Below are 14,269 nucleotides of genomic sequence, written 5' to 3'. Positions count from 1 at the left end.
GTTTTCGCAAGCACGACGCGGCCGGGATTTGAGCATACCATGTGCAAATTTGCATCTGTGCATGATCAAATCCGAAAACGTCCCGTGGGGAACACTGGTGCGCGGGATTCAGCCAAAATAGCATTCGGTCCCGACGGCGTTTTTTTTTAAGACGGCACAGATGGGGGCATGGCGCGTGTTAAACCTATGGGAAAAACGTTGGGTTAGGGTTTTTGGTTATGGTTATGGTTATGGTTAGGGTTAGGGTTGGGGTTAGGGTTAGGGTTAGGGTTAGGGTTTGATGGTTAGGGTTAGGATTAGGATTAGGGTTAGGTTTAGGGATAGGGTCCCCGATAGATTTTTAGTTTCCCCAATCTGTGCCGTCTAAAAAAAACACGCGTCCCGACGCTGGGCATGAGTGAGCCAGTCAGCCAGCAAGCCAATCAGCGATCTTGTCCCCACGCCTCGTCCTGTACAGGAAAGCGAAACTGCTATTGTGACGGGAGTCCGAGTACGGGTACTTTCACAGTTGATTGCTTCCGCGTACTTTCGGACTGTCCTTCGTGTAGCGAAAACTTCCTTACACTGCTTATAGTCCATGGGCCAAGACCCGAAAAATGGGATGTTGGTACCACCTGAGGTGGCACAACCTTTTTGGTGTCAGTTTGTTTGTTGGGCATAGATATGCTTATCAAGCTATGATAGCATTTCCAAATGAGTAGCTTAGTCATAATAAATGATTTTTTAACCAATTTGGTCTCGTTTTTATATCCCTATACTTCTGAATCGAAACTAACCGCTATACAAAGAAGAGCACTGTCTTCCGTATGTCCACAGGTGTTCTGTTGTAAACGCGGTGCGCTTTGTCTTTATTCAAGTCAGCGAAGGGAATATCCAAAGGTTATGATGTCCACAGCTGTCACGCGGTGCGCTTAGTCTTTATCTAGACCAATGTACCGTTATCATATCTAAAGTTCCTCATAAAAGGGATTATCTTTACTGTTTTTATACTACCCTATCAACAAATACGTCAGTTTTAAACAAAAATCACTCCGTTCATTTACAATATTATTCATTATGTATCGTTGTGTACCGGTACATTGTTTTTGCATTATCTTATATCATTGGAGGGAAATAACGCAACATTGGCGTGGTATTAGCGTTTTCGTCGGAAAATGATAAATAATTGAAAAACACGGAAAATTCACGAGGAATTGCTTTTGTTGTTGTTGTTGTTTTTAGATAAAAGGATATACACTGTATCATACGCTTTGGATATTCCCTTCGCCGTCTAGAATAAAGACTAAGCGCTGTGGACATCATAACCTTTGGATATTCCCTTCGCTGCCTTGAATAAAGACCAAGCGCACCGCGTTTACAACAGAACACCTGTGAACATACCATAGAGCTGCATTTTACAGCTCTATGGAACATACAGAAGACAGTGCTCTTCTTTGTATAGCGGTTAGTTTCGATTCAGAAGTATAGGGATATAACAACGAGACCAAATTGGTTAAAAATTCATTTATTATGACTAAGCTACTCATTTGGAAATGCTATCATAGCTTGATAAGCATATCTATGCCCGACAAACAAAACCACACCAAAAAGGTTTTGCCACCTCAGATGGTACCAATATCTGGCCTGGCCCATGGACTATTACAGCTGATCAACGCCTTTCAAATCAGCAACAACACGTAATCTTCCATCAATACCTTTTGTCTCGATACGGAACAATACGCCATGGCAAGCGATTGGGTACAAAAGTGTCAATGTATTGAAAGCACCAAGATTACCACTCACGCAACCTTTTGGTAGAACTCGTCATTACATCATTACAGTGACGAGAGAGAGAGAGAGAGAAAAAAAAAATCGATTTTGGTAGAACTGAATATATCACATCTCGTCATTTAGATCCATGGTGGTGGAAATTAGCGTAACAATTAAGGTGATAAAATGCTACTTTCAATCTGTTTTCAATATAAAACAGCAGAGAAGGCGTTCACGCATGATGGCGTGAACAAAACGGCTTAGGAACAGCATGTCACACTGCACGGCTTCTAATACAATCTTTTCATACTAATTTTAATAGCTGTACGTTGTGCCAATCATGACTTCGTGAAAATGAATCAGGGCTATTACAAATGAAGACAGTATGTAATCATACGGTGCTTCAGCAATTCAGGAGAAATAACAATTAAGCTGAAAGATTGTAATACCTTTATATGTAATACATATTACCACTCGAAGGCCTACTTCAATTTGTACCATCATTTACAAGTGCTACCTTTACATGCATGTTTTAGTACTTATCGTCTTTCAGTGTACAGAACAAGGCAGATTTTTCTTTTGTTTTCAATTACAGGCAGGATTTTGTCTCTTTGTGTGTTGTCGTCAGTGTATGTTTGTTTGTTTGTTTGTTTGGACGAGGTTAGAGTGGACATCATTAGCTTATTCGACCCCTGTTGAGTCTCGCATAAACTATAGTTAGCTATTCTTTCTCAATTAAAATTCATGCGCATTGGTGGGAACTATAATTGTATGCATGTAATTCTTACTTTCAAAGAAAATCAATGGAAAGGAACCGCGTAAAAGATATTCCTCATAGCTGCGATTCACCTTTCTCTGTGTCATTTTCACCTACAAATTGCAATACATGTTCTCATCCCTTCTTCACGACTACTTCGTACTTTAAGTTTCCTGGTGTATCCTGTCGCTGCTACGCAGATGACACATATATGTATTTGTCGTTCACACCTGACGCACATGCTCAGCAGCAAAGCGTCACTCACATGGAAATATGTGTCAATTATGTACGTGAATGGATGCTGCTAAACAAACTCATGCTAAATGACAGTAAGACTGAACTGTCATTGATTGGCACATCAAAGCAAATATCCAAACTTTCTTTTGATGGGATATGGGTTAGAAGTTCTGTCATAAAGTCATCTTCCATTGTTAGGAATCTTGGAGTGTGTTTTGACACGCATCTGAACAGGGAAGCACACATCACAAATATGTGTAAATCATCATACCATATGATTTATAACCTTAGACGTATCAGGAAATATTTTGATGAGAACAGTATGAAAATGATTGTCCAAGCATGTATTGTTAGTAAAATGGATTATTGTAATGGATTATCATATGGACTCCCTGATTCTCAAGTTGGGAGCCTGCAGAGAGTCCAAAACTCCTGTGCAAGGATTATTTGTAACAAACCTAGGTTTTCAAGGATTACTCCTCTTCTGAAAGATTTACACTGGCTTCCGATTCGTAAACGAATATTGTTTAAGATCTTGTTGATTGTGTATAAGCCACTTATCGGTCAAGCCCCCAGTTACATATCCTAATTATTAGTGTTTAAATCTCATCGACATACTAATGATTTGCTCAGTTCTAAGGACACTCTCCTTTTACAGATTCCAACATGTAAAACAAAAGTAACATTGGGAGACAGAGCATTTGCCTGTGCAGCTCCCAAACTCTGGAATGATCTACCATTAGAAGTCCGGAAATCCCCAACAGTAGCAGTCTTTAAATCACGACTCAAAACACATCTTTTCATTTAACTGCTCGTTATTATCATGCACATCAGAAGCTTTTGCAGCGCAGAAGAATATATGTCTATAGGTTTTGCGCTTTCTAAATTGATATATTATTATTATTATTATTATGCAACACATACTGCTTAGGCCTATACTGTTACAACAACTACTACCACTATCTATCACTACTTTTTTTTTTATTACTATCTTTTCCATACCGTAATTGCTATGTATGAAACAACAAATAACAAACGTCTCGTGAATGAGTAAACAAAGTAAGACCGATTGATAAATTGATATATTATAGTTATATAGAAAGTAGAGACATAGCTAGACAGCTTGATATATATACATGATGACCACAGTTTTTAGAGATGAGATCGCTGAAAGGGATTAATGTTGATCATCGAAGTGGATCTTGAGAGCCTTTGATACCAACAAAGTGATATGAGTATTCGTAATCAGAATTTAATGAATATACATTGAACTCAGATGCAGAATACATACAGTGCACCCTTATACACCATTTCTCACTCTCTCTCACTATTAAGACTCTGTTATCTTTTTTATGTGATGTGCTGTTTGTTTTCAAAGGGAACTATGCAAGGCAAATGTTTCTTGAATCGTGTTAATTCATGATATCGTCAATATCTCTCATGTGGACAAATGAATACCTAGATACGTTCCATATAACCTATGTTTTTTAATTGTTTTTCTTCCGATTAGTCGGTTAAGCTTTTCTTCTTTAGTCTTCAAAACCAAGATGCTGCCAATGATATCATCCATCAATCATTGCTAAAGTACTAATAATAAATGATTAACAAAGACATTGGAATTCACCTTTCCCCTGACTGAGAACTCTTTGAATCCTGCTTTGTGGGGGAAAAAAAGATTAACAAAACATTGCAGGGAAACACGTTACTAAGTTATACTCAGTCTTTAGGAGAAGGTGCAATAGAAATTACAGATGAAGTCATTGACAGAATCTTATTTTAGAAGTTTTTTTTTTTTGGGGGGGGGGGCGTATCCAACTAATCTGAAGAAAAATAAATGTGGTAGAAATGATAATAATGATGAAATTATATACACACAAAATTAAACACATAATATTCAGATATCATTTTGGTCACATAAGCAATAATCAGTGTATAATGAATCAATACAAGTCAAGATTCATTTGCATTGCATACACTAGTCCCTCTAAGCCCGCCGCACACTATACGACTCACGACTATACGACTGACAGACTTTGGATCCGAAATAATCACAATAACCTCAGAATAAACTTGTTTATTTCAGATCCAAAGTCTGTCAGTCGTATCGTCGTAAGTGGTATAGTATGCGGCGGGTTTTTAAGGAACCATTGCCTTGCATGTCATTATATTCGACTACTATCTCTTTAGTCTTACCGGGACTCTTCCCCTGTGGAAGGTGTCGTGCTGTACTCGGTCACAAAAGGGCTAGGAGTCCAAACATTATCTGTGGTATTCAGATCAGGGCAATTGTCCGTTGATAGCACGTTTTGACCTCGTTTAGACGGGTAAAGAATGGAGCCGATCTTGATCCAAGTCAATAGTATAACACTGGTAAAGAATCCAGCGATGGCACCCTGAGACAATGCAATGCCACCATCGTAATGTTAGTCATATAGCAATATATCAAGGAACGTCTGAATATTCATATGCGTATAGACATTAATTAATTCATTCGTAAACAAAGAGGAGAATGGAAAATAGTAACTTACTAGCGAGAAGACATACGCACTATTCATTAATGACATGTATTCGTATTTTTTCAAGTACCGGAAGCTGCTTACAATTATGTATGATACATTTTTGTGGCATTGACGTTATCGAAGAAAAGATTTTGATAACTTTGTTATTATGGTAATATGATTATTGATGTATATATACTATATTTTTTCATGTAAATATATAGTACACTGTATACAATACATAAATCTATATGCATTTCAATTCAATTCAATTCAATTCAATTCATTTATTTTTATTTTTTCAACAAAACATAACACAGAATAAATCAGGAATTACTATTATCATAAGCATAATACGTTCGACTTTGCAAAGGATATAGATTATACGATACAACTAAAGATATACATGTACATGCATACCGGCAAAAATACAAAGTTATGCTTCAGTTGAGATGAAAAAAAATGAGATGTCCACTAAAAAGCATGCTTGTAATTGTGAACCACTAATAAAAAAAAACAACTTATGAAATATTTATTGCAAATACTTAGCACAAAAATAATTTGAGACAGGACGGAACAAAACAGGAGAAACACAACAACATGACACGCCTTGGCAATAAATGGAAATAATGGAAGGAAAGGAAGGAAGGAAGAAAGAGAATGCATACATGTTGAACAACGGGTGCTATCCCTTGCTAAAATTTGAGAAAATTTGAGAAAAATACAACGTCACTACAGAGGACAATGGAACATGAAACTTGAATCTGTTAATAAATACCAATATTACGTGAAATTATTGTACTAATGTTAATGACATGAGGCCTCCACGAAAGTTTATCGTCCACTGTCGTACCGAGGATGTGAGATATACGTTCAAGTTGAGTTTCATCAAAAATGATATTTCAACATACAAGATTCTGTAAGTTGGGGTCAACCCTGCGTAACAAGATATTCAAAGGAAATAACGTATACTTACTGCTGAATTACTGCGATGAACGTATGCTCCAAGCAAGAAAACACCAACTAGACCTCCTCCCACAATTCCCATCAGAGAAATTGCGAGCTGAAACAAACGTGAAGTAATGTCGCATCATTACAATTTTTTTCTGTGTTCCTTAATAAAATACATTTGTATCACACTCGCAATGCATTTGTTTTTTATATTCTTTGATTTTTTTTCTTTGTTTTAATTATGGAAATTATGTTGAAGTTATATACACTGTTATCATCGTTGTCCAAAATATGGCAAGTCTTGGCAAACAACATTATGCACGCTTTAAACATTTATGTAGTAGCAAAGGAATCGATCCACTTGTCTACTTTTTATGGAGTTTTCGTAAGTCACATTTTTAATGAGAAAACGTACTCTGCTTTCTTACTCAATAACGTTTTGTTGTTTTTGTTGAGCAAAATAGTATGTACTATAGCGTAATCACAAAAAGAAAAATCCCATATCACACTTATGCACTCAGCAAAAAAAAAAAGTGAACACTTCTTCAAGTCTTTCGTCATATATTATTCGGCTAAATAATAATGTTTTATATACAATGTTAAAAGTAATCTAATTGGCTATTGACCTGCATGGTAGGTCAATAAAAAGGGAAACTTTGAGCATGAGTGAACAAATTCGTTTTTCTCATCCAAGGCACAAAAGTAAAAATTGCAAAAATGGACAAAATTGTCATTCATTCGTATGTGCTCTTCCATATAACAATAAGGACAAAAGACAATTCAGCACAAAAAATACATATCAATTTGTGAAAATCATCCTGTGATCTCAATAATGTCTTTGTAGCCCTAAAAGGACAAAAAGCAAAAGATAACGTTATTCCAAATTAAGAAAATTGAAAATGTTATCTATAGTTCTTGAATGTGTCTCATGAATTCTTAAATTCCTGAATTAAAAGAATGAATAAAGAAATTCTGTCCATTTTATCAACTTTGCGGCTTACTCCGTGTGTCATTTGAAATTTGATTCAACTTTGTTTTTGTTTGAAAGTATAAAGGGATACAAGGGAACGAACATTTATTTTTGCTATGTCATTCAGGTTTCTTATTGTGTTAAGCTGGTATTTTGTTATCATTGTTATCCTGAAGGGCATTTCCAAATGAATGACAAAAAGTCAATCTTTGCAATTTTTACTTTTGTGTCTTGGAGGACAAAACAAATGTGTTCATTCATGCGTAAAATGTCCCTTTGTATCAACCTACTAGCATGATAGCAAATGAAATAACCTTTGATATGGTATATGTCACACTGTTTTTTATCAAATCTTTTGTGAAAATATGTACTAGAAAAAAGTTTTCATTTATTCATTTTTTTATTTTTTTAATTATTTCTTTTTGCTGAGGGTAGTTTGAGATCTGAGCGAAAGAGTTATACTCCTGAGTGTTGACAGGGAGGAGTTGAATCCAGTTGATAAAAATTAGGAAGCAAAATTCGATTGTAAATGTAAAAACGATATTTTACACACATAAAATAAGTCAGGATTCCGTGGAGTACCTGAAGGACGCCGCTACCCATGAGAGTGGAGAGATATGCAGTCCCAATGACCAGAATCCCGTAGAAGACAGCTTGGTGAGGAAGTGAATGTAAAAAGTGAATAAGACATTTCGATTCGACAGCACAGTGTAGACATAATCATGGCGGTATACTGATGAGTAGCTACACTACACAGATCACGGCCGAAAGATTAGAAAAAGTAGTAAATATTCTACATGCAGAAGTGAAGATTATTTGGAAGACTATAGGTCAACATGAAGCCATTCTCGACATTAACATACTTTTTAAATAATAACAATAATAACAATAATGATTATATATATATATATATATATATATATATATATGTATATATATATATATATATATATATATATACATACATATTAACCTAATATTCTAGAAGTAGTGGTGGATCGAGGAGGCACCGCACCGGGTGCACGTCCCACCTTTATTTCTTTTTAAAGCAAAAGAAATAAAAAGAAAAAAATGTGGGAGGGGTGCATACACCCTCTTTAGTTTTGCAAAGGCACCCCCTCTTTACGGAATTCCTCGATCCGCCCCTGAGAAGGATGTCCTTCGCCCATTAGGTAATTGTTTATCCTAGGCCCTGTTTCATAAAGCTGTTCGTAAAGTTACGAACAACTTACGAGCAACTGGTGATCAGTTCTGATGTGCTATACAGATTGTCCATAATTCAGCACAAGAACTGATCACCAGTCGCTCGTAAGTCGTTCGTAGCTTTACGATCAGCTTTATGAAACACCCCCTGGACCACATGGTGACACGTGCTTTATTCATGGCTCATAGAAAAACAAAGAGTCTAACACAATGAAACCGATTTGCTACATTTGCTTAAAATCCCAACAGACACTATACATCCGCTTCCACATGAAAGGTTCCGTTAGAGATGGGTTCATATCGTTCTTATCATATATTGATAGCATGTCTTACGCGAGTTGAAAATCCATGGATAATCCAATAAATTGAGAAAATATTAAATCATTAATGATCATATTTTATTTCATGATATTTATAAAGCGATTATACACACACAAAAGTCTAAAGCACTGAGAAGAAAGGGAAAGACAGACTTAACTATTATCAGCTGCATATGCAAGGCGTGAGACTTAAATGAAACGCAGAAATGAATTTCTGTTTTCTATTGAGTCATTTTGTTTATGCATTCAGGTAGATTATTCCACGGCTGAGGGCATGCTGACTGATCAAAGGAACCGTGAGATTTAGTATTGATAGGAAGAAATATTAAGAGTAATTTATTGTTTGATTTCAAGTTTTGGAAATTGTGAATACAACTACTTTTACGACAACATTCTCTACCGTGTCCATGTCTTTGCCTATACCATGACACTTTCAGAAACTTGAATTACATTCTGCTACATTCTTTATTTCATAAGTCACGTCAGTGGTATCTTCTTTCATTAAGTATACTTACCGAGTCTTTTAGAAAGCCATACATATGTGCTTGGTTTCATATCAGTCCATATTGGTTTGATGAAATCTTCACCTGTCACGGCTGAGAGGGAATTGATTCCAGACGACATGGTACTGTATGGTTTAGAGGTAGATTGAGAGGATATATTAAAAGTTATAAAATGCGCTAAAATTTCAACACGAGGTGCAAGGCAAGAACGACTTCTCGAATTCTATCTGCGGTTGTCCTTTCTACACATGGAAACAGAGGGGTTGTCTCCATCAGCTCCTTATAACTGAGTGATTACAGCTGGATACTTTGAATTTTTGGTTAGGCCTTAGCTCTGGTATAGTGGATAAGACTCATCCTCAGTCTGAGGACCCGAGTTCGATTACCACCCAGTGCTCATACGTCCTTGAACAAGATGTTTTTACCCACCATCATGTTTCTCCCGAATCAGGCGTATTAATGGGTACCTGGCAACAGAGTACTGATGATACAGAGTCTTCTGGTAGTCAAGAGCAGTTGCAACATTGAAGAAGCTACCCTTGATAAAGAAGATCTTAATGTTATCCTTAATTGTTATTCGGAAATCGAACAGGAAAATGAATAGAGCGTTCATCAATGTATAGACATAGGGTTTGTAAATCCTACGATAAATGCCTGGGTTCCGAAAATATAATGAACATTTGAATGTTAAAAAAAAGAACTGCGAGAAAAATCCGACTACCCCGGGACAGACCCGGACTAAAACTGGTATGATGATGACAAGAATGATACGATGACGTATTGATTTTTGTTTTGTTTTGTATTGTTTTGTATTGTTTTGTGTGTACTTTGATGGAAGGATGCAACAAAAGTTGAATTACTGGCAATAATTACATTTGATTCAATTATCATTTTTTCATTGAATAAATGCATTGAATTCACATTGAGTACATACACTTGCCCAATATTAGCATAATACAAAGTGATATAGATGGGTGACATGATCATTTTGGAGTCATTTTGTCTATTGAGGGAGTGAGATTGTAATGTTAGGTTTTAGGGGTTCTCTTTGTGGTATCTTGTCATCGCTGATAATGTTATTTCAGAAATGATACCAATGAAATCAACATATAAATGATAATAATATAACCTTGAATGTGAAAATTGTACTATTGTTTTGCTTCACATGGTGTGGGTGTGTGTGTGTGTGCGTATGTGTGTGCGTGCGTGTATGTGTACACGTGTTGCGTAAGAAGCCGCATGAAGTGAACAGAACGAATGAGTTTGCAAGGTACAATAGTCACCTGATGGAGGCGCTGAGAACTGCAGCGAGAAAGAGCCCCGGAATTCCAGGCATGTCGGCGAACATGTCCATAACAAACAGCGGCATGATCTGTTAAAGACGTACGATATTGCTTTATTTCATGCAGTTTGCAGAGAACACTTGCAAGATTCATTTGAAATTTGCTATTGCTGTCCAACCAACATCCTCTGCCCCTTCGATCTCATTTAATTTGTCAATGATTTTCTGTTCTTAAGCAAAAGGATACCAAAATTTTACCACAAAAACAAAACAAAACAGAAAAGCAGAACTCAATGTTTTTTCTCTGATTGTCTTTATCAAGACAATATTGTTGTCATAGTGGAGTCGCGTAGCTACAACAGATTCCGTGATGTCATCACTATTAGAGGATGAATTAGTTTAGTTGCTTAATTTGTTGGTGTGTTGTTATTGCTTCTTTTTTAAGTTTTCAAGTAAATCATACATCTTATCAAGGATTGACTTTACAAACAAATACAAACAAATAAGAGGATGAATATTATGTGAACTATCAGGAGTTCTGTTCCCAGGAGAACGCCGCAGGCTACCACAAGGCTTATACCCTGCCTTATGTGGCCTGTTAAGACACAATAGGGAGCTTTAGATTTGCGGCGCGGACGTTTGAGACGACGCTTGAGCTGGACGTTCTCCTCTTTCCTGCGTCGTGTTGATAAGCAGCTTTAAATTACGCCGAGATGCAACTCATTAAAAAAAAAAGAAACACAACATAATGGTGCCCCCATAATGATCGGTGCATGAAATAGCTTTCTACGTCGTTATTGAGCGGACGTAAAAATAGTACAGAACGTGTAGTGAAAACTCAGACGACGCGAGCTAGAGATTGACTTTTATACGTACTCTGCGCATGCTCAGATCAGGTTCCCCCACCCCCTTCTAAACGTCCCCGTCGCGAGGATCTAAAGCTCCCTACCCGGAGAGCAGTCTTTTCGCCGGAGGCTACCACGAGGCTACCCCGAAGCTACCCTGCATTTTGTGGCCTGTTAAGACGGGGCTTTACTGAGAAGCATTTTCTTGTGTATAAACCATGGGCGTGAATCCCGGTGGGGGGGGGGGGGGGGATGGGGGAATATATCCCCCCCCCCGAAACGGAGGAGGGGGGATGGCCTGTACAATCATTCCCCCCCCCCCCTGAAATTTGAGGGGAAAAAATGGAGGAAGCAGAAATGTGATTGTATCAATTTTGGCATATTGCATGACGTTCGTACGCCCACCTCCAGACAGGTAACAGAGCTGAACAGTCTTGTAGGATAATGTATACATAATTTTCTCAAGCGCTCGCTCGCTTCGCTCGCTCGCAAAGACAGTAATATCGACATAAGGTATGGCCCAGACGTTGACAACGTCAAATAATATAGGCCTACATGTAAACATGTAAATCCAAAATTTCACCAAAAGTGTGCACCAGATCGCTTAATTTCAGGTCTGAAAATGAAAAGTCTTCCTCGTCTGAGAGGGGGTATCCCCCCCTCCCCCACTCGGTCATTCCGCTCCCTCGCACAGATATTCCAACTCCAAGTCCCTCCCCCAGCCACCATCATTAAAACAGAACGATGCCCCTGGGATGATTGCATTATTGACTTAAATCAAGAAAATAGAAAAATACAATACCTACTCGTCTTAATTTCCAAAGCGAAAAAATATAGCTACAAAAGGCAGTTTTTGGACTGCAAAATGTCAAAATTTTCAAGCTCGCTCGCTCCGCTCGATCGCATTTATTCGCTATGCCATTCTCCTGATGTTGCTGCCAGTAAAATTGCCAGCAGTGGCGCCCGGTGCGCCCCCTTATTCCAAAGTATAGCTACAAACGGCAGTTTTGAGACTGGAAAATGTCAAAATTTTCAAGCTCCCTCGCTCCGCTCGCTCGCATTTAATCGTTATGCTATTCTCCTGATGTCACTGCCAGTAATTGACAGCAGTTGCGCCCGTTGCACCCCCCTTAATTTCCAAAGCCAAAAAATATAGCTACAAACGGCAGTTTTGGTACTGTAAAGCTCACTCGCATTTAATCGCTATGCCATTCTCTTGATGTTGGTACCAGTTATTGCCAGCAGTTGCGCCCGGTGCGCCCCCCCTTAATTTCCAAAGTGAAAAAATACAGCTCCACAAACGGCAGTTTTGGGACTGTAAAATGTCAAAATTTTCAACCTCACTTGCTGCGCTCGCTCGCATATAATCGTTATGTCATTCTCCTAATGTTGCTGCCAGTAATTGCCAGCAGTTGCACCCGTGCGCCCCCCCTTAATTTTCAAAGCGAAAAAACATAGCTACAACCGGCAGTTTTGGGACTGTAAAATGTCAAAATTTTATAATATATATATATAATCGTTATGTCATTCTCCTGATGTCGCTGCCAGTAATTGCCAGCAGTTGCGTCCGGTGCGCCCCCCCCCCTAATTTCCAAAGTGAAAAAATATAGCTACACAAACGGCAGTTTGGAGACAGTATAATGTCAAAATTTTCATGCTCGCTCGCTTCGCTCGCTCGCATTAATCGTGATGCAATTCTCCTGATGTTGCTGCCAGTAATTGCCAGCAGTTGTGCCCGGTGCGTCCCTCCCCCCCCCTTCATTTCCAAAGCGAAAAAATATAGCTACAAACGGCAGTTTGGGAATGGTAAAATGTCAAAATTTTCAAGCTCGCTCGCATTTAATCGTTATGCCATTATACCAGGATGTTGCTGCCAGTGTTTGCGCCCAGTGCGCCCCCTTAATTTCCAAAGCGAAAAAATATAGCTATATACAACCGGCAGTTTTGGGACTGTAAAATGTCAAAATTTTCAAGCTCGCTCGCTTCGCTCGCTCGCATATAATCGTTGTGTCATTCTCCTGATGTCGCTGCCAGTAATTGCCAGCAGTTGCGTCCGGTGCGCCCCCTTAATTTCCAAAGCGAAAAAATATAGCTACAAACGGCAGATTGGGGACTGTAAAATGTCAAAATTTTGAAGCTCGCTCGCATTTAATCGTTATGCCATTCTCCTGATGTTGCTGCCAGTAAATGTCAGCAGCAGTTGCGCCCGGTGCGTCCCCCCCCCCCCTTCATTTCCAAAGCGAAAAAATTAAAGCTACAAACGGCAGTTTTGGAATTGTAAAATGACACAATTTTCAAGCTCGCTCGCTTCGCTCGCTCGCATTTAATCGTTATACCATTCTACTATAGATGTTGCTGCCAGTAATTGCCAGCAGTTGCGCCCGGTGCGCCCCCTTAATTTCCAAAGCGAAAAAATGTAGCTACAAACGGCAGTTTGGGGACTGTAAAATGTCAAAATTTTCAAGCTCGCTCGCTTCGCTCGCTCGCCTATAATCGTTATGTCATTCTCCTGATGTCACTGCAAGTAATTGCCAGCAGTTGCGTCCGGTGCACCCCCTTAATTTCCAAAGCGAAAAAATATAGCTACAAACGGCAGTTTGGGGACCGTAAAATGTCAAAATTTTCAAGCTCGCTCGCTCCGCTTGCTCGCATTTAATTGTTATGCAATTCTCCTGATGTTGCTGCCAGTAATTTGTCGTTTCACACCGTCATTCCATAATCCATAAGGGAAAAATGACTGTGGAATGTATCACATTCCGTTATGTATTGCAGTCCCCATTACAGTTTCCAGACTGACAGCACATGCACATACGCGCACACACACTTACACACGCACGCACGCACAAGCATGCATACACACCCTCAAAATTACTTTTCCACGAGGTGCCACCCCCCCCCCCCCCATGTCTTGACCAACCCGCCACGGTACGCCACTGGCTGCACCCGTCCGGTTA

The sequence above is a fragment of the Diadema antillarum genome, unplaced genomic scaffold, assembly GCF_040938485.1.
Source record: "Diadema antillarum isolate AM-2024a unplaced genomic scaffold, OU_Dant_1.0 seq00000773_RagTag, whole genome shotgun sequence".
Classification (NCBI taxonomy): Eukaryota; Metazoa; Echinodermata; class Echinoidea; order Diadematoida; family Diadematidae; genus Diadema; species Diadema antillarum.
This window is presented reverse-complemented; position numbering follows the sequence as displayed.